Source organism: Poecilia mexicana, unplaced genomic scaffold, assembly GCF_051168715.1.
Source record: "Poecilia mexicana isolate PSO_F unplaced genomic scaffold, ASM5116871v1 scaffold_20, whole genome shotgun sequence".
NCBI lineage: Eukaryota > Metazoa > Chordata > Actinopteri > Cyprinodontiformes > Poeciliidae > Poecilia > Poecilia mexicana.
Window position 1 is genome coordinate 12,310,293 of NW_028263389.1, and position 24,688 is coordinate 12,334,980.

Sequence of the window (24,688 nt, forward strand, 5' to 3'; positions counted from 1 at the left end):
GTTTTTTTTTTTTTTTAAATAAAGCAAATCATAAAGTAGTGCCGTGATAATTGTTAGCAGTTCTCACTGTAAGCTGGCCTGTTTTTCAACCCAGAGTGAGTGGAATATTTTACTCCGGTTTGTGTATTAACAAAATCCACATCTCCGATTTGTACTTATTGTATTTATTGGTTAATCATTTAAATTTATTTTGCGGAAAATATACTGATCTGCAAAATACACATCCAGGCCAAATTCCCTAAGAAATCAGTGGCATATTCTGTCCATATATTTTGCCCAGATGCACCAGTCAGCCTCGTTCGGACCGAGCTGACCACTTTTGATTTTGACCAATTGAGATTTTTCTTTCTTTTTTTTTTTTTTAAAAAAAGGACTATAAGACAAATATAAAGGTATTCCAGGGTTATCCTCACTTTTGCAAAGCTTATGTCTGTAATTTTCATTAGTATTTTTTTTATTTTTTAATTAAACACATAAAAACAGCATTATGCTGCTTTAGAGACCAAAAAAGGCAGCAGTTGTAAACTATGATGCTTTTTGCGAATAGTGGGGTTGATTTTCAGAATTTCACATCCCGTTCGTCAATCAGAGCTGACAGAATGAAAACTGGGCATTTCTCATCCCTAGGTAATTGAGGTGAATCCCTATTTATAGTGTTTTCCTTACTGACACATGTGCTCCTAATTCTTCACACCAGATATATTTTTTTAATCTCACTAAAGATCCAGTAAACATATGGTGGTTCGCTTGGCACAGAAACTTCTAACAGAGGACAACAAATGACGTAATGAAGTGTGATTATCTTCTCATCTAGAGTCCCACCATTGAGTAACATCTCTAATATTCCAGATGCTGCCATATTAATCAGATTAGAAAACCCAATCCCCTAATCCCTGTTTACCGATGGCTCTGTTTTTGTGCCGTAATCTGATGTTCTTTTATTCCCCCCCTGATTAAACTTTGTGGACAAAGTGGAAAATGAAGCATCACAGGTTGTTTACTCCACACAAAAAAAAAGTAAAGATAAACAATTTGCCATGGAGCTGAGCAAACAAAAACAGGTGCAATGACATTAAATGTTATTTTGCCAAAGAAGAAGAAATCTTTTACAAATGAGGAGGGGGAAATTTCTCTGATTTGCTTTGTTTGTAGGACTGACGCTGATTTTACTATTGTTTACTATTGTTTTTGATCCACGGAGCTCTTCACTTTTATTGGCACACCCACCTGGTGAAGGTTCGTGAGAAGACTTGAAATAAATTAAGATTTTATTAAAGCGGCATAATCTCATGCTGAAAAACAAGACACAGTCCTCTAACAGTGAGTTTTGGAGATTTGTAGAGATTTGCATGGATTTGAGACAAACCTGTGTTTTCCTCCAGCCTTGTTTGTCACACAGTTCCAGTTGTGTTAAACTGTTTAATTATGGCTCTGACTGCAGACATGGCCAAGTTAAGGTGTGCAGATTTAATGGTGCACTTTAAAAATTTAGCATTCATAGTTCATGTGACTCATTCATTACAAACTGAGTGATATACTCGATACATTATTTTTTGCTTATTTTGATGAATACAGTTTATTTGGTTAGAGAAAAACAAATTATTACTGCAGACGGTTGACTTGACAGTTGTCAGTAAGACATTTGCTGACACTTTCCACAAAGAGGGGAAGTCAAATAAGAGATTTGCTAAAGAAGCTGACCATGTGTAGAATATATATATATATATATATATATATATATATATATATATATATATATATATATATATATATATATATATATATATATATATATATGCATATATGCAAAAACAACAACGGTAGCAAAACCTTTGTTGAGAGCATTGTAAAACAAAGCCTATTCTTTTAACTTTATTTTTAACAAAACCTATTCTATTACAAAGTTGTTTCTTGACTAAATGTCAGGGCCTTAATTAACCGGAATGTTCTGTGGTCGTTTTGAATAACATCAAAGAGATACAAGCTTTTGTGTTACATGTTATTGAAAACCCAAAATGAAAATATTGAATTGCAATTAAAGCCCCATCAAATCTTACATTTACTTTGTAAGAATTGTTTGAGGTGCCAATAGTTTCGGCACCAGTGATTTTGTTAACAATTGGTGCCCTGACGTCACATTTTCTTCCTACTGAACGCTAAAATTAAAGTTTTGATTTTTCAAGCACTTTCTGAGGAAGATGAACAAATAAATGAATATAAAATTTAAAAAGCATATAAAATTTATTTATAGGCTTTTTTTTTCTTTTTTTTTAACCAAAGAGGCCAACAAACATGGAGGCTTCTGTGTCCTCAAAACCTCAAGGCTAAAAAGTAGCAGTGTGTACAAAGGCTGTAAAGTAGCCAAGACAGCTGTGATCTTTTCATTTGTGTGACCTTAACAATCAGATAATGCACTATGGTGTTTTTTCAGAGTAGATATGACCAAGCAGCCACACTGCATCACAAGAGCAGGCAGAGGCAGCAAGAAGCGCAATGCCATAACTATAAAAGGGAAGTAAAAACGACACCGCGACTGGATCTCTGTGGATGTTTTTGTGCGTTTTGAGTCTGTGCTCCGACGTGGATCGCTCGTCCCGATCAAAATGCAGATCCTGACCCTCTCAAGGTTCATTAGAGTCAAGGCGATGTGGATTTCATCTGCTCTCTGTGATATTCATTAACTCTGGCTTCCACATTAAAATAAAGACTTGAGGATGACACAGTAACAGCAAGAATTACTCGCCGCTCGGTTCACCACTCACACACACACACACACACACACACACACACGCACACGCACACACACACACACACACACACACACACACACACACACACACACGCCATCTCCTTTGTTTCTTTCAAACGCACACTACAGCTTTCAAGAAGACATCATCTAACACAGCCTCAGATTTTATGTTTCAACAAAGACATTTAAAGTATCTTGTTCAGACAACAGTTCGTCACCTGATTGCTACGGGAGTGCTTTGACATGTATTGTTAAATGTAAACAAAAGCCTCAAAGAGAATCATGAGAGTACTTTAAAAATTTCTAGGGAATTCATAAGAATCTACATGTTGGATCTGCGCTCATGACGTGAAAAAAAAAAAAGTATTATCCTCGTCACTGTATTCAAAATCTGTCACGTTACTGGAGCATGAAACCCTTGCGTTAGTGCAACACTTGCTTGGCTGATCTTCCTGATGTGCGGAGCGCCTACTCGAGGCTTGGTGTATCTGTCTGAGCGGAGGTCTTTAACAGCCATGAATGCCAAAGCATGGGGCGGGGGGTTGGAGGGAGGCAGGGCAGGCCAAGCGTAACTGCGACGGCCCGATGTCCTTGGCTCCTCGGCGGCCTTCACCTCGCACTCCCTGCACAGTGAATTTTATGGCTAATTTCCGGCAATTTATCCTGGCACTTTCAGAAGAGACATTCCTGAGGGAATAATGTGCATAATTTGCATAAATCATCCTGATAGAATGCATATCAGCATGTTACCCCTCCACCCCCATCTTTTTCTTTTTTTTTTGGCTGATGCTCCAGCGTTTACTTTGTAATCAAAACTGACTTCTTTCTACCCACAAATACATGAGAGTCAGGAGGAAAGGGTTCTGAGTTTAAGTGAGTAATTAAGAAAGAATGAAATCCATAAAAAGTCTGATTTCTGCTTCTCAAGTGTTACATCTAAATTGTGAAAAACACAAACACAAATCAGTGCAGTTATTTCAATTCAAATTGGTTTGTAAACCATTTTAAATGCATCCCTGTTGTGGGTTAAACAGCAGTGAGAAGTTAAAAACAGACTCAGATCTGTTTCTTTACAACGGGACTCAATCTGCTCTTTGTATGATATAAAATGATGCCCAGTAAAAAATTACATTTCATCTTAGATTTCCTCCTTTAAACTGATGAGCTGTGGTAATATTGTTTTAATTGATCAGGTAGGTCTGAAAGAAAAGAACAACAATGTTTAGTATCAGTTATTAAACCATTTGAAATTTTAGTCAAGTTTGATTATTACTCAATCAACGTTAAATTTCATAAAATAAGCTAATTAAATTTAGAAAAAAAAGTTCTCCCTAAACATGCTGGTCAGAAATGAACTGAAGTAGTTTGTTCCTCTTGGACTCTCCGTTCTAAACCTTTCCCCACGCGACACATGAGGCTCGATCTGGAATAAGTGGAAGACAATTTAAAAGGATGAATGGATGTTGTTTCAGTCTGATTTTCTGACTAATATTATATTTTGAATTAATCTATCATCTCTCTAGCAGTTAAAAATTGTCACAAGTTTCCATATTAGAGGAAGAACATAGTTTGCATCCAGCTTTTGCTGACTAGCGCTCATGCTAAGCTAAGCTAGCTAGCAGGCTGAGCTTCTCAATCCCAAACCAGTCGTTGCAAATAAGTGACACATTTTAGCTGTTGGCTAGCAAACATTTACACATCATCTTGTTAGACTGGATTTACTAAGTTCATATACAAGGATTTACTAAGTTCATATACAAGGATTTACTAAGTTCATATATAGCTTGAGCTAGTTTAGCAACATCGCTAATGCTATGGCCATTAGCAATGTCTTACCAAGCTAAGGTTGTCTACCTTGCAGTTTTGCAAAATTATTTACTTTCTCGTTATACTTTGCATGTTTTCGTACACTTGTTGCAATTGTTTTTTCAAAAAGCTACCGACAACAAACCTACTGACTTTTACTGGTATTACTGGATTGATGAAAACACGTGTTGTTCTTACTGTCTCTTAACAAGCAACAGGTGCTGTGGTGGGAGGTAAATACGAAATTGTCATTAGCCACAAATAAATCAATAAATAAATACAATAAAAATATTTCATTTCTATCTTTTGGTTTTTTCCTGCCTTCCTTTTAGTTGTAAGTAGCACTGTGGTCTTGCAGCATGAAGGCCCTGGGTTTGAGATTACTAAGGGAATCTATATGTCACAGTGAAATGTCATAATGATCAATATTACATTTTTTTGTAGAGATTCAATACAAACAACTTCAATGTAGTCAATTGGGTCTGACAAATTATTAAATATAATGATTCATTCCCTAAAGTTTACATGGCACTTTGTCAGATAAGTGTTTAAAAAGTTTACAATTAGTTCAGTAACGTTCATTTGGCCCAAGACAAACTGCTCATCATGCAGATGTTTTCTAACAAATTTAACTGACGAATGTCAAGAACTGTGTCTGAAGTACAACTTAACATAAAGCAGACTAGTTAGAACATGACTGATTAGAACAATTACATTGATATTATCTTAGAAAATTTGAATTAACACATTTTGTTCACTGAGTAAATTTTAATAACTGAAGTTTAACAATTGTATTTAAGCGCCTCTTAGGCCAGGAGGTAAAATAACAAAAAAAAACAAGATATATACTAAGCAACACTTTGGTTAAACCAAAAATAAAATGTGTGCAGATTGTTATGACAGTTTTAGTGGGTGAATTTTAACAACAGTGCATAAGACAATAAAAAGGAGAGGTTTTGGACTTCACTGCATGGAGAGACAAAAGACATGTAGGCCAATGGGCATGCAATGCAACACAGCCTGCAAGCTGCAAAAAAGAGGAGGTGGGTCAGCTAATCGGAGCAGACACACAGACAAAACAGAGCTGCACGGGAAAAGCGCTGCACACTTTGCATGCACACAGTTTTGTGACTGATGAAATGAGAAGAAACGTGTATGTGTGTGTGCGTGTGTGTGTGCTCTGAACATCCAAAGTACCAGCTTCAACCCAGAGAGTCTCAAAATCAAAGACTGTATCGCTGGTGACAACAGGACAGTCGTCTGCTGGCTGGACGTTAATCACAATAATACAGGGCAGGCCAATCATGACTCACTGATCAACTGCTTAATGACACGCCCGCCGTGGCCACTGTAACCAGCCTGCTGCTGAGGGATTCACAAACCAGGACTGGCTCGGATGTGTGTGTGGGGGGTGGATGGTGGTTATGAGGCTGGTGCACAGCCATCCAGACAATAATTACTCGATGACTGTGGTCACATTAGGGATCAGTCAAAGAAGATTAATTTCGACTGATAGCATTGGTCCCTCCTAAATGCAGATTTTCCTAATAAGAGTGAAATTGTGTCTCTGAGATGGTTGCAGACTGTGAGGTCAGCTATATAGGGGTAAATCGTCCAATTACTTATCTGGAGTGACAATGTCTTCTTCTTCTTCTTCTTCTTTACGCGAATCACACTGTAGCACGAATTTCACACACACACACGTGTTTCTGCAAGTCCTCTGGTCTGGTGTATGTGTCTGTGTGTTTTGTGTGCAGAGGTTGTGTGCATTGGCACAAATGACGGCGTGTGTTTGTGCGTGGTACGGGTGGGCCTTTCGGTAAATACCCAGAGACCACAAGAATTACCCAGAGCAGAGAGGACAGCATCTGTTTGTGTGCTTGTGCCGAGCAAACAAGGCAATTTAGAGAACACCAAGGGAGCTGCTAATAAACACAACCTTATTCCCCGTTCTTCCTGCACCTGGCTCTGACTACTGCAGCACCGCAGTGGGGAAGCCTGCCTGTCTTGTACGTTTCTGCAACTGTCCGTCTATGTGATAGAGGTTGATAGTGGGCAAACAAAAAAAAAGAAAAAACAAAGCGCGCATTGGAATAATGCGGCTCTACTTTTTCCTGTCCATTATGGAATATAACCTGGTCACTGGTAAAGAGGTAGAATTTTATTTAAGGAAAAAAAAAACACATTTCTGATAGGAACTATCTGAAAATAAAAATTTTTTTTTTTTTTTTTTCTGGTCATGCCATAAATCCAAACATGCTATACTAATGGCAACAATCTTCTGTGCTGATGTTGCTACTGAGAAAAAAAAAAGACTTAAATTTAACTTTTTTTTTTAAAATATAAAATCAGGGGAAACTCAAAAGGATTTATCATATTTTGCACATCTGTTTATGCTACAAAAAGACACTTTATGTGCAATGATAAGTATGATAATTTGACATTTAGTAACTGGTAAATCCTGATTAATTGCAAAGAAACTATTACCCACGCCCACAAACACACAGGGTTTGGGATTGCCCCTGGTCCTAACATACATAATTAATGAATGTTTAAAACAGAAAGCCTTTTGAGGCTCCTGTGTCGTTATAAGAAACACAGCAGCAACTGCGGCTTTTTCTTCTGAATCATGACATCAGAAACTACTGTTATTCTTTATTTATGCTTTAGTTCTGCTTTTCTTAAACTTCATTTTAGATTTAAAATATATTGTCGAGACAGTTCTGTTTTCAACTAATTGAGTAAGTAGCAAATAAAAAAGTTATTTTTAACTGTATATTAGAGACAAATCAGAATCCGCTATTTTCTGCACCAGAAGTTCAGAACTTTAAAATATCGGTGATCTGAAATTGGCACCTCTGTTTTTAATATTGGCGAGTAAAACTGTTAATTTAATTAAAATGCGTCATTCGTGTACTTAGGTGAAACATTATTTCAATGTTACGTCGTATGTTCTCCAAGCTTATCTATAAATTCATGCAGGGTTGTTTTCTGTGAACTTGCTCTTAATGAGACCTGCAGCTCTGCCCGCCTCCACCGCTGACTGTGATATGTAGCCAATGTGACACCCAGTGAAACCACGCATCAGACCAGACACAAAATGGCCGTCCAGTGCCAAACCCTGCCTTGGCTTTCACTTTACATCACACCACAGCGCCTGGCTGGAGAGCAAAAGCTTTACATGGCATTTAAAGGAAAAACTAAGGGGCCTTCTGCCTCCGTTTGTCCCCGACAGGAACAGCACTCAAATTACCGTCACCTATATCTGTATTGAAACTGTTACATTTTGTAAACGTGTTTAAAGCCCGCGTTTTAAGTGTAAAATCCACTCATTTATCCACTTTGTCCTTCCAATAGGAGCACTTCAAGGTCTCCTCACCTCTCATGCCACAAACCTGGCAGCCTCATAACAGCCTTTGAGCCTTCGAGCCAAGCACATCATGAAATGAAAGGGGAGAAAATAAGTGCAAAGGGAGGGGGGGGGGTTAATCTGAGTTATAACATTGATTAGATTTCCAGAAATATAATTAAAAGATGTTAAGACATGGGCCGAGCCAAGGATCAGTGGCCACTAATGAGGACCAATAGGCGTCTGTAATCTGTGCTGTAATGAGAGCAGCTTCAGTGTAAAGTTTGCTGGCAGACGAGTGGGGAGGAGGACAAAGAGATGTGGGAGTGGAGCAGCCTTCCTGTGAAACCAATCGTTTACCGTCACTGTGACCACTTGCAGGGTGAATTTAGAGTCTTAGAGTTAAAAAATAGATGAGCTGAAGCAAATAAAAAAAAAAATACTATTACATTAAGAGGTGGCCTTGGCAGTACAAATACTTCATTAAGGTGCTTAAAAGGGTGAAGGTGACGTATCGAGTTGTTTTATGAGAGAACTGTTGAGACGGAAATCGCACTTTCCATGACGAGGTTCTAGTCGGGGAAGCGATCCGATGTAGCATCGGCGCCAGATCCGATACCGATGTCAGTCTGGGATCACAGGTCCATCCATCAACTCAGATTCCACGAGTCTGTGTTTCTGTAGGTCTGATTTTAGGTTATTTCACCCAAAATGTTTAAACTGACATCTAAATAATAACAATATATGAACAGTAATCTTATAAACTGCATCTAAACAGAGATTTCAAGATAATTCTGTTTTTACAATGGCCAGATTTAACAAATTTTAGAGTGTCACACTAAGCTGTCAGTGAACTTTTTCTTTTTTTGCATTTATTTTAAAGTTAAGGCAGAAAATACAAAAAAATTGACTATTTAATAGATACTATTATATCTTAGATTGTTAAGGCAATGAAAAAAGGAGAAAACTGCAAACACAAAAAAATTTTCAGCCATTAAAAAAAAATCTGAGTTTAAAACAGTCAGCAAATAGAAATAATATTGTAATCCTAGTTCAAACTGATGTCAGACAGCGAGAAAAAAAGATCACGTGTCTTTTTACAGTGAGTGCAAAAATCTTTGTCTTAACTTCTACAATACAACTACCAGGAAAACAGAAGTAAAATGAAATCAGATGCTGAAGTAAAGTCATTCCGAAGCGATCGGCGCTGTGAGATACTCGTTTGATTTGACGCCGAACAGAACCTGAGGAGGGGGAAGAAGATGGCAGAGTAATACAAAGCAGACGGCTAAGGAGTGAGCTGAAATTAGAGAGGATGTTACTTATTCAGTGGATCCTTGTTATTAGCAAATGAGTCTCACTGACAGGTGCGCCACGCTCATTTACAAATGACAACATATCACCATAATCAGCCCGCTAATTCATCCCAAATAATGAGTTGTGGTAAAAACAGGCTGGTAAATACTTGAGGGGAAGATCACCCTAATGGGGCTCACCTGTCACACTGTTTACGCCTGCTGGCTCGCAGCGTGTTGGACGGAGTTCGAACAAACAGAGTTTTATTAAATGTGTCGTAGCACGACTGAAGACTCATCCCTGAAGTTTAACCACGAGTGCATTTTAAAGTTATATAAGAAACCAGATATTATGCTGAAACGACGTCTGTAGGTGTTTCTACACACTACAGATTCAGGCAGACTGGATATAAAAGCAGCCTACACTTCTCAGGTTCTTATTTGGAAAAGATCTTGCAAACCATGTATCGTTTTTCTTCCACTTTACTATAAAACGCGTTGGTCTGCCACATTAAATCTTAACCACATACTCTGAAGTTTGAGGTTGAAAAGCGACAAAATTTGCTGAAAGTTGAAAGCGTCTTAACACTTTTGCAAGGTGTTGTATTTGCAGGATTATATATAATGACCACAAAAGCCCAGTTCCAGACCGGATCGTCACTGTATGACCAAGCTGGTGATCGTGTAGGATCCTAGAGTTAGGATTCAGGATTCAACAATTAAGTGTAACCTGACACCAGAAGCTTGGATCTTTACAAAAACACTTCACATTTCATTTAGAAGTGCTTGTAAGCATTGTAAGCTTATAAAAAATGTAACACAAAAAGTCTCCTTCTAGTCTTAGATAAACATAGTCATAAAGTCTCCAGGCAGCCTTCCTTACTGGTGGCGACACACGGCAGCAAGAGGCAGCATTTGTAAATGTGTTTAACCAAGCTTAGTGCCTAATATCCAGCCCGCCTTATGGTGCAGAAAAAAAAATTACAGCAGCAGTATGACAACGCTGATAGGCTATAAAACCATGTCGTTTAATACCCCCGCGCTCTCCTCCCTCTGTGTGCTCCACCCACCATTAAGCCAATTCATCACCTCTTAAGAGAAGGCCATAAGACAGATCCAGTCTATCAGTCACTCTGCTCAGGTTGCTGCTCTGATGATCCTGGATGTGAACAGTGAAGCCATGTAAACAGCGATTTTAGAGAGCAACGAAAAACTTGGTTTTGGAAAGATATTTGAATTTGATCGGACGGAGAGCGAATTAATTTTCTCTGTCGTTATGACTCGGTTGTTTGAGATATCACTTGTCTAATGACCTCATGAGGGAGGACCGCGGATTTGCATTTTTTGTCCCTGCTTCCATAATGAAAAAAGGGTCGAGCGTGGCATATTTCACTGAGCCTGTCAAATTCACTCACACCCCTTTACGAAGCCTTCAGAAACTTCATCCCAAAGCCTCCCACTCTCAGGGTCTGGCTTTAAAATCAACTGTGACAAAATTAGCAAACCTAGACTGTTTGGACACTTTCCCAATATAGTAGCTTTTCCTTCTTTTCTTTTTTTTTTTTTTTTTTCCCGAAATGCAATCAAGCTCCCGAACATCAAACGTGAAGAAGTCTCCTTGAAAGTCGTTCAGTCTCGAGGGTGCCAGAGTGGCTATAGATTTATGTAATCGCAAGCTTGTTAGGAAGATTTCTCCAGTTTATTGACAGTGATGTGCGCAGGGATTTGGCAGATCCGACACGTGGGAAGCACAGTTCTGAGGCACCACCTCACAAAAGCAATTAGAGATCTATATTCCCAGACAGGTCTGGACTTGTTCTGCGGTGGAAGGGTCCGTACTCTTTAGGGCTTTTATTAACATGACATGCATGTCTCAAAGATTGTCTCCGGATGACAGTGAATGGGGGTCATCAACGAATGGGTGCAACAATTGCTTAAATTGTGGTTTTTGAACAACATCGGAATGTATTTTCCAACTGAGTTCTCATAGGGGGCTGATTGTCAAAGAAAGTATTTTTCCTACCTCCCATTCAGATGATGATAACTAAGACTGCAGCATTTATAACACACCAGGCTGCAGGAAACACAGTAGAGTGGTTAATTAGAAAAGATTTGAAAGATTTGATACGGGCTGGACAATCTCAGGATTAAGCACTGAACGTCAACTGGCTAAAGTAATTAGTTCAGTCTATTAATTACTGTAATCACCCATGATCATGTTAGCCTTTGGTTGAACATGTTTCATGGATGTAAAGAGGCTGTGCAGACAGTGTTACCAGGGGATATCGTCAGTGCTGGGAGATAATTATGCTGCACATAAAGGATAAAGATTGTTTTATATTCAGTAATTTGAGCTTAAAGCCTGCTTGTTTGAACTGATAGTGCTGCTGTATGTTCAGAGCCTTGACAAATCATTAACAGCCTCTGAGTTTTTTTCAAATTTGACCACGTTATAACAATAAAACTTATGAAAATTTCATATTTTCATTGTTTTTTTTTTTACAAATAAAAAATGTTGAGTATGTTTTCAGCTCTCCTGAGTCAACACTCGACTCATTCTTCTTTTTAAAAATAGATGAAACTCAGTCTGATTGGATGTCGAACAGGAAGGTGTAAATCTGCCTCGATCTCACTACTTTTGCAGCCTCCAACAGATTTTCTTCCATGATTATCCTGTGATGTTTCTCCTGAAGAATACATACTCGAATACTCCGGTCATACTGTGGGACTCGCAGTATGATGCTGCCACTGCCAGTTTTCACTGTTTTTAAGCAACGCTAATTTTCTTCCACGTAGTATTTTGCATGTAGCCCAAAAAATATCTTGAGCTCACTGAGACCAGAGCAGGTTATTCCATGCCTTTATTAAAGGCTGCCTTTAATAAATTATAGTCCCTAAAGGTGAAGAATGAGAGCCATCATGTAAATTCAAGTTGTTTTTTTTTGTATTGATGTTATGTTAAATCCTGGAGTGTTGCCTTGCTCCTCCAGACTAGCGGCAGCAGCAACGTTAACAGTTGTACTGTAGTACACATCATTTTACAAGTATGGATAAAAGCATGCATCATTGTCCTTCCACATCACATTTTTCAAACATTAATCTCACATTTCACGAGATTTAAATATGTCTGCCACTGTATCTGTTTGTAGCTACAGTTTATTTTTATTTTAGGTCTGAGCTGCTGTGGGCTGGTCCAATTTTTATTTCACAAGGTTACAATACACACTAGCTTATTTTTGAAAATGCAATCGACATTAATCATAAGAAATGTGCCATAGTGTTTCTGTTCAAGGTAGACGTTTTCAACCGAAAGACTATAAAGAGATTATTAGGAAAATCTCCAACAAACATTCTTTTTTATGTTGCATTTGGATTTTAAAAAAAGTAAGAATTTTCTGTTTTTGTATATTTTACTAAGAAATAAATATTATTTTCTGCAACTTGAGATCACCATTCAGAGCTGATAAAGTAAATCTGTTCAGCCCGATTTGATTTATAACTAAAGGCTTGAATAGACAACAAATATATTAATTACAGATGCAATTCATTGTTTTCTTTGTGACCAAAATCACATTTTCCAACTTTTTTTTATGAATTTTTCTTTTGTTTGTTTTGTAGGAACCTTTACATCCCTCCTCTGTGAGCTGTGATGAAATAAGGCTGGGGCCTGAAGAGATAGAAGTGGGGTAAACAAGGCGGCCCTGCTCCCCGACTGTGAAGGTGACACGGAGACGCTACACGCAGAACAAGCCCTTTTGATTAATCACAGGATATTTACTAGCTCAGATCTAATCAAGGACCACAGGATCACAGAGCTACATCATACACGGCCCAGAAATTTACGCAGCAGAGTTAACCTGTCACCTGCCACTGTCCTTTCCTTACATCTATAAACACCGTGTGCACGGGCCGGCCTGGTGCTACACACGCCACAGGCGGGCAGGCGTTTTGTAAACGGCGCTGAAAGTGATTGTTTTATTTCAGCGGCAACAATATAACCTGCAGTCAGATAGTCAACACATGTCGCTTGATATAAAACCTTATGGCAGAAGGGAGAAAGAGCCATTTATCTCAAGGTGGTCATGGTAATGGGACACAGGGACGTGAGCCGCTTTACCTCTAAGTAAACCACAGCACTATGTGGAGCAAAGTGTCATCCGCCTGTGGATGTGGGACTGTAATGCTGCGAGGAAGACATGTAAACCCAGGCCTAATCCGTGATTACAAGCGGAAAGGGATTGTGAGATTGTGATCTCTGACAGCTTAAGACTTTTTGACAATAAGGGTTTTTTTTTTTTCCAACTTTCAGTGAATGAACCATGCCACTTTTGGAGACTATTATGTTAGTTAAAAGAGCTGCATATATTTTCAGGATGGGATGGAGTTTGGGCTCTGACTACAATGAAACATGACTTGATATTAAAAAGTTATTCAAAAGAACTGGTCATCCTCTATAAGTCCAGCCGTCTTATGACTGCTCTTGTTTAATTTTCATATAAAAGGACCAAATGGCAATGTGCAATAATAAAGAAAGAAAGAAGATTTGTTAAAAGTTCTGTCATTTAACATTATCATGGTAAGTATAGATAATAAGAGTGGCTTATAGATTGACTTGTAAAAGTATTACCGGCAGAATTTTTTCACATTTTGTTAGATTGCATGCGAAAACTTCAGTGTACATCAGATGACACAACAGTGGTGTGTTTGTGTTGAATCTCCTTCAAGCTGATAACCCTTGGCGTTACAAGTCCCCTAATTAGGAAATAGATTCTCTTCTCTGAAGGCCTCGGATGACATTAGAGAGCAAGCTGAACCGTGAAGGTCAAGCAGATACACACAGCAGACCCATCAAAGAGAAGGATGTGGAAAAGGTAAAAGCAGGGTAAGGCCGTTAAACAATATCCCACGCTTTGAACATTTCTTGGAGCCCTGCTAAATTTGATAATCTGAAAAGTGGAGAATTTTACAGAACTACAAAACTACCACCTAAACTAACAGACTGGGGAAGGAGAACATTAATCAGAGAAGCAGCAAGGACGCCTTTTTGAAGAAGCTGCAGCTCAGACAGGAGAATCTGTTGACGAGACTTTGGTCTTTATCGCCACGAATCTGGCCTTTGCTGAAAGGAAGCCGTGTTTCTGTTTAGATCAAGGCATGTAGGGGACGCAGGAACTATAAGGGCACAAATGAAGTGATCAAAGGAGACCATAATTTCAATTTTTATTTTACATGCAAAAAAAAAAAAAAAAGTGGTGGAAAACTAACACAGCACGTCACCCTGAACATCTTATCTCCTGGTGGTGGCAGCACAGTGCAAAGTTTAACAGGACGCTATTACTTTCAGATATTTTTGCCAGTCAAAATAATTATATTTAATTTATAAAGAGCAGTAACCCTTGACTGTATGAAATGGGAAAAGACATAACCTTTAGTGTGAACTGGGTCCTGTCCTTTGCTATTAGCATTTTGCTCAAAGAGACAACGGCAGAGTAAAGGAAGTGCTGCAGCCCCGCCGCGTTCAGGAAAGTGTTGGAGTGCGGCTTGTGCCATTGTGTTGCCTGGAAAATGTCACTCTGTAGGGGGGAAGAGTCTCAGTTCGGCCAGGTTTACGGAAAAACACTGGCAGAGAAAAAAATTCAGATAACTCCAGTTTTTTTTTTCCCCCAGGAAGATGAGTCTATATGCATCTCTCCTGCATCTACAGATCCAATAAATTACAAGCAATCTGAGATTTGTGAGTAATAGATCACTCGGTGGTCTTCAGCCACAATCTCACCACTTGAGCTCCTTACAAAAAGTCTATTAGACGAGAGTGTTTTTGTCAGCCTTCCCGTCTCGCCGATATTTCCTCAGAGTGACGAGACACATTTGAAGCCTGGGAGGGAGAGTAATTTCTGTGTCACATCCCTTTAGCCCAACCTCCCTGACAATTGCCAACACAAGAGCTTTCCCACTAAAAATTAATCACATTTGCCTTTTTAATGGCGTCCCTCATACCTCTGCCAAGAATTCACAATCATCCTGCTGCGGTTGTGTCCCTAGTTGCTCCGTTTCTCACAAAGAGACATGAAGGAGTGAATAAATACTTACATGACCCCTTTGGTTTTTTTCTCTCTCTTTTTAGCCGCCGCTGCAGTTTTCAGAGCCGGAAACGCTCAGAGCTAAGCAGGTGTAAGTTCTTTTTTTTAAAATTATTGTCATGGACTCAACTTAAATATGAAAGGTAATTTTTTTCTTATGATGAAGAATAGAGAGATTGGTCAAATAGTAAGTTTTAGGTTGAAAAAAATCAATAAAAGTTAAATACGGTAAAAGTAGGACAGTGGATTTTTATGAATTTCAAAGGCTTTTCATTAATTTTAAACTCATGATGCGTGATTTAATCAACTTTTAAAGCAGAGTGAAGTAGTAGTTATTTGATGGATAATGACGAGTTTCTAGATTAAAGCAGGAGGTGAATTTCTGCTTGAAACACACTGCATGATTTGATCCAGAATGGCTAAACAAGCAGAGCAAACTGAAATATTTCAGACTGATTTGACCTTCCTTATATCTATTATAAAAAAAATTATTGTACCCAACAAGAGTTTGTTTTGTTCTTTTCATTGTTTGTGGCAAACTACAAATAGTTGCTTCCGTAAAGGACTAATATTTGTCCTGTTGACAGATTCTCCCACCTGAGTTGTGGATTTCTGCAGCTACTCCAGAGTTATGATGGGCATCTCTGGTGCTTTTCCAAAAGATACCACAGTTTTATATTTAAATCTACAATCATCTGGAAGCTATCTTCACTTTCCAATTTATCTGATGGAAAAAATAAATAAAAGAGTCGTCTCAGTAAAAACAAGCCTTGGCATCAAATATTCAGACAGACACATGATTCCTTGTGAGTGAGACTGCCTGTAAAAATGACGGAAAAACAAAATACCCACAGTAAAACAATGTTCAGAGGACATTCTGTCAGATTCCTCTCTTTTTTACAGATTTCACCACTGAGCCGTTGTGGCATAAATGCCTTAAAACACTTTGACATAACCGTGCCGCGTCCAGAGACCCCTGGTCCTGAATAATGAATCTGCAGTATGTCCCGAACAGCTGTCTACATGCAAAATGCTTTTTAAGGCTTTCTTAAATCTTCATTTTCAGGCAGCTGCATAATTTAAGTATAATCCACCTGGTTCTCACCTGGCAACCATTAATCTAATGGCTCGTTCTCAAAATCCAGAAAAGCTGCTGCCGTTTATGAAGCAGAAGAGACAAAGTCCAGACCATCCTCGATTCATGCTCTGCTCTCTTCATATTTAATTCAGAGGTTGTGTATTTCTTTATGATTGCAACATCTGTTTGGTCCCAGTGCCAGCTCCCTCTGTCAGCCACCCTCTGTTCAATAATTCCTGTCCTGACCCCTAAGAGGCCCGGACATCACAGCGCCGGCTGCTGCTCAAACTTCCCTGGGAGCAGACACAAAGGGACAGGTGCTCACAGGCGACTAAATCATCCTGCTCACATACTCGGTTCACCTGCACTGTTTAGATCCATGACTTTGTTGTGTTAGAGAAAGAAACCAAAAACCGTTTCAGGCATTTTCTGCAAACTACAGCACTCCACTGTGGGACTTTACAAAGTTGTGCAGAACTATAAAGTGAAAGGAAAAGGACACAGTTTTGAAACTCCAATACCAATTCCTTCATGAATGATTGAGAAATGTTTGAAACTTCTGGGCTTGCATAAATGCTTTAAAGAGAAGGATATTCTTAAAGAGACAGAGGCCAATTTCAAGGCATCAAATTGGGAGGTCAAATTTGTTTGATGTATGCAGGATTTTCATAGCAGCTGAAGGTAAGCAAGTTATTTGATTTATGTGCCTGGCAAACATGTTGTACTCCCCCTTTAAGTGAAGTCATCCCAGAAAAGTGGAACTGTAACAAACTAAATAAATTTAGTCAAAGCAGACCTCACTTTGTCTGGGCTTGTCATCTTTGAAAAAAGAGCACAGCAGACAGAACTTGGGAGTTCAGCAGTCGCAAGTTGTGATCTTTGCACACTGTATTATAATCGCTTCGAAGGAGGTCTGTAACATTCAAAGACATTTCATAAATAAGGCAACGAGCGAACAGCTGTGGCAGCGCCTCGGCTGCTTCGGTTTGTAAAGGAGCGACAAGGATTGTGCTTGTTTTTATTTTTGTCTCAGAACATAAACCATTTAAAACCCTAAAACATAACTTTGGTTGAAGGAGTTACTCATGTTTTGGCTTTTTAAACAGATGTTTAGAATATTAAACCTATTTTGTTAAAGTGGAAAAAAAGACATGATTATTTCAATCTGGTATGATTAAAATCATACCATTATGATTTTTACATAATGGTTACATAAAACTCCATCAAATAAGTACTTTCTTCTGACCATAGCCATTTTCTGGGGCACATTCCTTCAAATGGGCAAAATGTTTTTAGGGGCAATAAGAATGACCCCAGAATGATACTCTAGTACCCGAAAAAGGTTCCTGTACTGAAAACACACCCCAGTTTAATAATGAATCAGAAATGGCAGAGAAGTTTAAAAGTTTAAACTGGAAGATGAACAAGTGCTCTGCTAGTCAGAAATGCTTAACACCTGAATCCTTGGAAGTCCTGTCTTGCTAGCAGGGATAGATTTACACCCTGTTTTCATGTTTGGGCCCTGGTTGCTGCCATGGAAACAGCTGGGATTTAGCAATGTCCCCAGAAAAATATGCAGAAAAGTATGCACCTTTAAAAAATCAGGTTGAAAAGAATCAAGTTTCGAGTTATATTTTGTGTGTTATAAGACTAATTAACTTCCAGCAGATTTATTGTATCCCAACGGTTATAAACTGATCTAAACTGATCGTAGTGTTTTGTCTGGTTTTCATAGTCGGAGACACCGAAGGTGGCGGTGTCTGTGACAGATGCTACCCACCGACCTCATAAACATGGCGGAGGGGCCAGATGTTTGGACGACCTCACAACCTTGGTACCAGCTGATGTGGCAGTGATGGAGATGGGTTCTGGCAGACAAAACAGATCCAGTGACATCTAAGGTTCCCATTTTTCCCACTTTTTCCGCGTTGGTCTTTACTCCACCCGCCCCCCTGCTCCACACAGGGCAATCCTGGAAGGCAGGGAAAGATGGAGGATGGACAAGGAGAAACATGCAAACACAAAAGAGAGAAAGAGGCAGAGGGAGAGAACTGGTCAGTGGTGCTGACGGTTGTCACAGATGTTGAGTTCAGCACAAAACTCTGCCAGAAGCCATCATGTCAGAGCTAAGTTCGCCGAACGAACAAGAACAACTCCAGGCCCTGCCACTTTCTATCTTGCTCAAAGTTCAACAGCTGTTTCTTGAACGAATGCAGATGCAAAATAATGATAATAATGATTACTTACAGCTCCTGCTTAGACGTAAATACTCCTTCCAGACCACACCCAGCGCACATGGGTTCTCATTAGATCTTTACTGCTGCAGCTCTTTTGGTAGACCTAATTTTAGAGGCAGAAGATGGTTTTTGGCAGTCACTGTCACAGAGAGAAAACAAAGAGTTGTTATTCTCGATTTGCACAATTAACTCCCTAATCATCCAGCTGGTTTCGAATCATACACATTTAATATTTCTTTAGTTTTCAATGGGTGTCTAAAGCAAACAGCGAGTTAGACAGTTGTCAAAAACATGCAGAGCCTCTTTGTAACATGCATCCATAGTGTTGGAGTTGCTTCAACATCATTTCTCCTCAAATCAACGCTTGTGCTTGTCGATTCTGGCATGTGAAATTTGTAACATTTTGACTGGGCGCATCTTGGCTCCGAGCATCTTCACTCAGCTCAGAGAACGTCTTTGTGCCAAGGCCGCAGCCTGTGGCGGTTTTCCGAGTGACAGATGAGTATGTCAACAAAGTTGCATGTGTGTGTGTGTGTGTATGATGAAACAATAGGTTTGATAAAGTGTGAACTGCACTATTTTGGACTAAAATGCCTGGTCGTTCTGTAACTAATCAGAAAGCTTGTCAGAGAAAATGAACGCACAAGCTTCACTTTATCATGCAAACCCGCATGAATTTGGTGAAGACACCGATTGTCATGAACCGACAACTACAGTTGGAAGAGCAAACGCATCTGAGAATTAGAAATAAACTTGCCAAACAACCAGCCACATAAAAAATATTGAACAGGGACGGGAACTGCGACGTGAAGATCTAAATCTATCCGTCCTGTCTTCAGGCCTCTTGGCAAAGGGCAGCTCAGCTGTAGCAGACAGATTGTGTGAACAGCAGACTATGAACATCTCTCCACAGGCCATACCAAGGTGTCTAATCCAGGAAACACTGTGAACACACGCCCTTTGGGCTCCCGCAGTGCATCACATAGCCTAGATCAGTGGACCGCTGCAACTCGCTTCCGTCTCAAGTTTGTTTATTCCTTCGGCCACAGAATCCAAACCGTTAGAGGAGGAGACAGTGTGACGGCGCGATGATACTCGTTCCCTTTGTTTCCTATGAGCATCCAGTTATTGATGACTGGGTGTGAGATTAAATTAAGATTTTTAATTGGATGATATTGCAGTAGATTATCTATCTTTAATTAACTTAACATACATCATAATACTACAAAAAAATACTACCTGTAGTTTTTGGAAAACGCTACACTTAGAGATACGTCATGAAGTTTATGTTAAAATAAAATTTGTCAGATATAAAAAGAAATGATTACTTTTCGTAGCTCTGATGTTTTCTTCTTCTGCTCTCCATGCACACATTGACCTTTATTTCCTTTCTCTGTTTTTCTTTTCATTGAATGTATATCTTTGTTTATATGTTTTCTTGATGGAGATATTGAAAGAGGAATTGGTGCCATTAACTTTATGCACTCTTTGGGTGACATAGATTAGATCCTTTTTTTTTTTTTAAAATAACGCTTTGTTTTTCTTCCCATAAAAAGTACTCCAAGTTACGTTATTCTGTGTTTCTTTGAAATTAAATTAATTTCCCTTTTTGACTATTTTGATAAATGTTTTTTATTATATATCAGACTATCGGAATGGGATGAACTCATTGATAATGCCCTGACACATTTCGGCACTTTACCTGGAGAAACGTTGCCATCTCACTAAACCGGTGGGTCTGCTCTGCTCTCCAGCACCTGTCATAACAGCTGAGCGTCACCAACATCAGAAAGCGCTGCGAGATGACAGCACCCAACGTTGGCAAAGATAAAGCCTCGGGAAGAGGGGAAAGCAGGATAGATCTAAATTTCATTCTCTAGAGTATATCAAAGTGACTCCTGTCAGCATTGCATCAAAGCAGAGAAACAGGAACTGTTCACTTTTACAGCTGAGAGTCGTTCAGCGGAGGGAGTGGACGTGTAGGGGGGCTGTCAGGTGAGCACCAGAAATTAAATTGGTTGAAAAACAGGGAAAGGGATAAGAATAAAACGGGCCTTGTTAACTATCACTAGTTCAGATTTATGATGGGAGAGTAAAAATAAGGTTGTGCCAGAGGGTGAAACTGAAGTGGGACTTTTAAGAAAACATCTATGTAAAGCTACTGGTGCAAATCAAGTTAGTCGAATTTATTTTTATAGCACATTTCAGCAACAAAGAAAAAGAAACATTACATTACAGTGGCAAAGAATCTAAGCAAATTACTTTTTAGCCTGGATTTAAATGAAGTCAGGACTTCAGCAGTTTTGCGGTTTTCCAGAAGTTTGTTCCTAGTTTGATTTTAAGAAAATTAATTTTTTAAAAACACATTTTAAGAAAAATATATTGTCTTAAAAATATATTTTGGTAGTGCTATCAAATGCCAGTTTTCTTACCTCTGGTAGTGATACTGCACCACTAATGTTTGCATAAAAAAATAATTCTGACCTTATTAATTTCAGGCCCGGAATATTTACCAATGCTATTTCTGTGGTGGAGAAATTAAGTGCAGAAGGAAAAACCCAGATCAGCACTCAACATAAAACAACATTGACAGTTACCATGGGGCAGGCCTGTTTACCTAAGCAGCCTGAATAACAACTGAGTGTTTTTGCTACAGTACAGTGCCACAGCATACAGGAATGCTGGTGCACAGATGACAAATATTAGATGCTTACGGCTTAGGAAAAAAAATCAAGGCAAGACAAATCTTTGTTTGTCCCTGGGCCAAACCCTGCACTGCTCTGTGGGCCATTTCTGATTTCTGCACTAGCTGGTGTAACGCAACCAGCCATGCATTAGCATTGGCCCTGCAGTTAGAGCAGACTCTTAGGATCCTGTCACCCAAACTTATCATACACTCCTACGCTAACACACACACAGCCAGACGTGCAAGCAAACACTGAAATATGGCTTGCTGGCTGCAGCATATTTTATTTTCAGGAGACCTATCTTAGTTTCCTCTAATATCCGAAGCAAACAAATCCACTTTTGTTTCTCACTGTATAAGCTGACCTCTACTCTTTTAGCTGAAATTTGCACTGCTTCACAGTTGTTCATGTTGGGGTTTTCTACATAACAGTTTTTTTTTTGTTTTTTTGTTTTTTTAAAAGGACATAACTCAGAGTTTTTGAAGTGAGATCCTTTGAAAGGAAAAAAATATATATATTTCTCGCAGTTATAATTTCTCTCACTGTCTTCATTTAGGCTGAAGTTAAAGGATAGTCAGGGAAGGTCCAAAACATTTCTACCATTTTATATCAACTTCATCCAAAAACTATTTTATGAACACTTGTACCTGCATTACGTTTGCATCAGGCAGATTTTTGTTTTTCATTTAAAAAAATTGAGGTAGGAGGATTTTTTTGCAATTCTCTTTCAGTTTGAAAGACATTGGATGAACAAAGTATATAGAGCTATTTCCACTAAAACTAAGTGATAAAAAATTAAAGCAGTGGGAACAGCAAAAAAAAAAGAAGAAAAAAAGAAGAACGTAACATCATTGATAAAATAGTGTTTGTCTAAGATGCTGTTATGCATAAAGATTTTTTGCACTTTTAAGGAGACAAAAATCCATCTGTGGTCTTGACATCTCTCCAGTTACCTTTTAGCTTCAGCCAACAGGTCCAACTAAACTAAACTTTCTACTAAGATGCCAAAAGAGTTATCAGCTGTAGTTGGTCCAGGAAGATGAAGCTAAAATTTTCTCAAAGCGGACTTTTCTTTAGACTAGATCATCTAAAAGTGCTTTTGTCTTCCCCACTGTCTCTGACTACCAGCTAGCTTCAGTCTATGTAATCTATATTTATAGTAAATGAGGGAACCAATGGAGTCATCTACTGGAGGTAAGATAATAAATACATATAACCTTTTACTAGAACTCCACTTTAAACCCTTCATTCTTCCTGCCAAAGCTGGCTCATGAACAGGGGGCTCAAGCCAGCACACAAAGTTCAACAACTGTGAAGAAGGAACTATTAAAAAGGACACACAAAGCAGTGACCTTGACTGACAAGTGCTCTTCATTCTGGCCATAAACAGCAGCGGGCCCTGATAAGTGTTCAGCGATGCAGGGAGTAATGACCTATCCGTCAGCAGTGGTCGGGCCGTGTGAGCTAGTATAAATGGAACATACATAATGTACAGCAATAATACCAGCACACTCCCAGCCTAATGTATTATCATTATTCTTGAAGACCAGGACCCTTTCTTTTCTTTTTTCTTTCTTTTCCCCCACTTCCTGTAACGCCGTACAATGTGACTCAACAAGGAGGGTAAATGTCTTCGGGCCACGATAATTTCATTTTAATCTTTGTTCCATATTATAATTTCATGGTCAGAAATATGCCGGGCAGCGACGGCACGTTTCTCTCAAAGGCTAAACAGAACACAGACCATAACCGGAGATTTTATGTGAGGGTATAACGGCCCGCTCACAGGCACCAGGTCAATTTACGATAAGACAGAGAGAGCTGTAAATTTACATGTGATGGCCCATCTCCTCATCTCAAACAACATCATTATGTTCCCAACTAGCCTCTGATTATGACGCTGGTTCTGCTTAAACAGAACCAGTATAGTTCCTCCGTCATAATACCACGTAAATATACAAATGAAATCTAGCATGTGGGAAAAGAAGACCCAAAATCAACACATTTGTAACCTACAGTACAGCAGTATTCACTTTTTAATCATTTGCCATATTACAAATACAAACACTGATCTATTTTTATGTAGATTTCCTGCAACACAAAGTAGTAAATAACTGTGAAGTGAAAGGAAAAAAATTATAAACATTTTTCAACATTTTTTGTTTCAGAGTTTATTGACAATTACACCTGCAGGCGTTTTGACATATTTCTATAAGAGCTTTGCACATTTAGAGATTAAAATTTTGCCAGCTCTTTCTCAGATCTTTTGTAATTTGAAACATGTTTTCCTGCAGGGACTGGTGTGTTTAGCATGATGTGCAGTTTGAAAACTGAAGATAAAATGTCACTTTCAGCATCAAAGTTAGTCCAAGCATAAATCCAAACCAACAAAATGGAGACTAGACCGGAAGACAAAAGTTTAGGAATCGAGAAGTAAATCCGATAGAAATATGATGAGATGTAGATCCATGATGAGATGTTGTCCAGTCTTCCAAGGAAGACTGGACAAAAATGAGGCGAGCTGTGAGCCTCCTTTATGAAAGAATGCTGAAATTAATGCAAAACATATTGCCTGCAAAATGTAGTGTTGGTTCAAGAGTGTACTTGTGCAATCAGGTCATTGTAGATTTTTATTTCTTAGATTTCCTTCCGCAACAGATTTGTCGGTAGGTGAGAAACCTCAACTTGTCAAGTGTCAAAAACAGAAATTCAGAAAAAATTTGTACATTTCTGAGACACACTTTGGACTATCATTCATCAAACTAACTTTAATCAAGTGTTGGTTAAATGTTACAGATTGGGAAAAACCCTGATCAGTTGTAGCAGTTAAGGCTTAACAAACAGAAGCTTTAGCACCACTTTAACCACGAGTTAAATGAGGTTTTGATACATTGAAGCACATTTAACAGAATTTTTTAAACTTAATTTTCTGGTCCTTTGCAGAATTTTGACTCATGCGTTTCTGTTGTTGCATCCTTCCCTTACATCTCATGGCTTAAAACACTCATGCAATAAATATCATCTCCCAAAATACAACCAGTGACAGCTTATTTAGTCCTGTCCCTGTACTAGTTGTGCTGAGAGTTATCGTGTAACGGCATTAATTAACAGGCGTCTCCAAAGCCTCCCACTCACATATTGCATCAAAGTCACAGCCAGTGTCCTTGTCCAAAAACTCAACTCTATCAAATCAAGAATATGCAGAGCTACTATGCAACACAATGCCGCGTACAATAGAGAGATATTTAAAATAAGGTAATGAGTGCAAAAATAAAAGTGAAGCTTTTAGATTGCAACCTTATCACAAGCAGTTTTAATGAAAACCAGCAGCAAGGAGGCTGAATTAGGGTGAAAATTGCACACATTTCTGTCTCATCCCGCAAAGGTATCCCTCCATAGTAGAGTAA

At 38.8% G+C, this 24,688-nt stretch overlaps 1 long non-coding RNA gene across 1 annotated transcript; it reads left to right on the forward strand.

The window, feature by feature from the left end:
- The first annotated feature begins 12,679 nt into the window (after positions 1 to 12,679).
- On the forward strand, positions 12,680 to 20,162 carry LOC148153388 (uncharacterized). Its single transcript, XR_015761598.1, has 2 exons — positions 12,680 to 15,370; positions 18,093 to 20,162. It is a non-coding gene; the product is annotated as an uncharacterized LOC148153388 (long non-coding RNA).
- Positions 20,163 to 24,688: the final 4,526 nt, after the last annotated feature.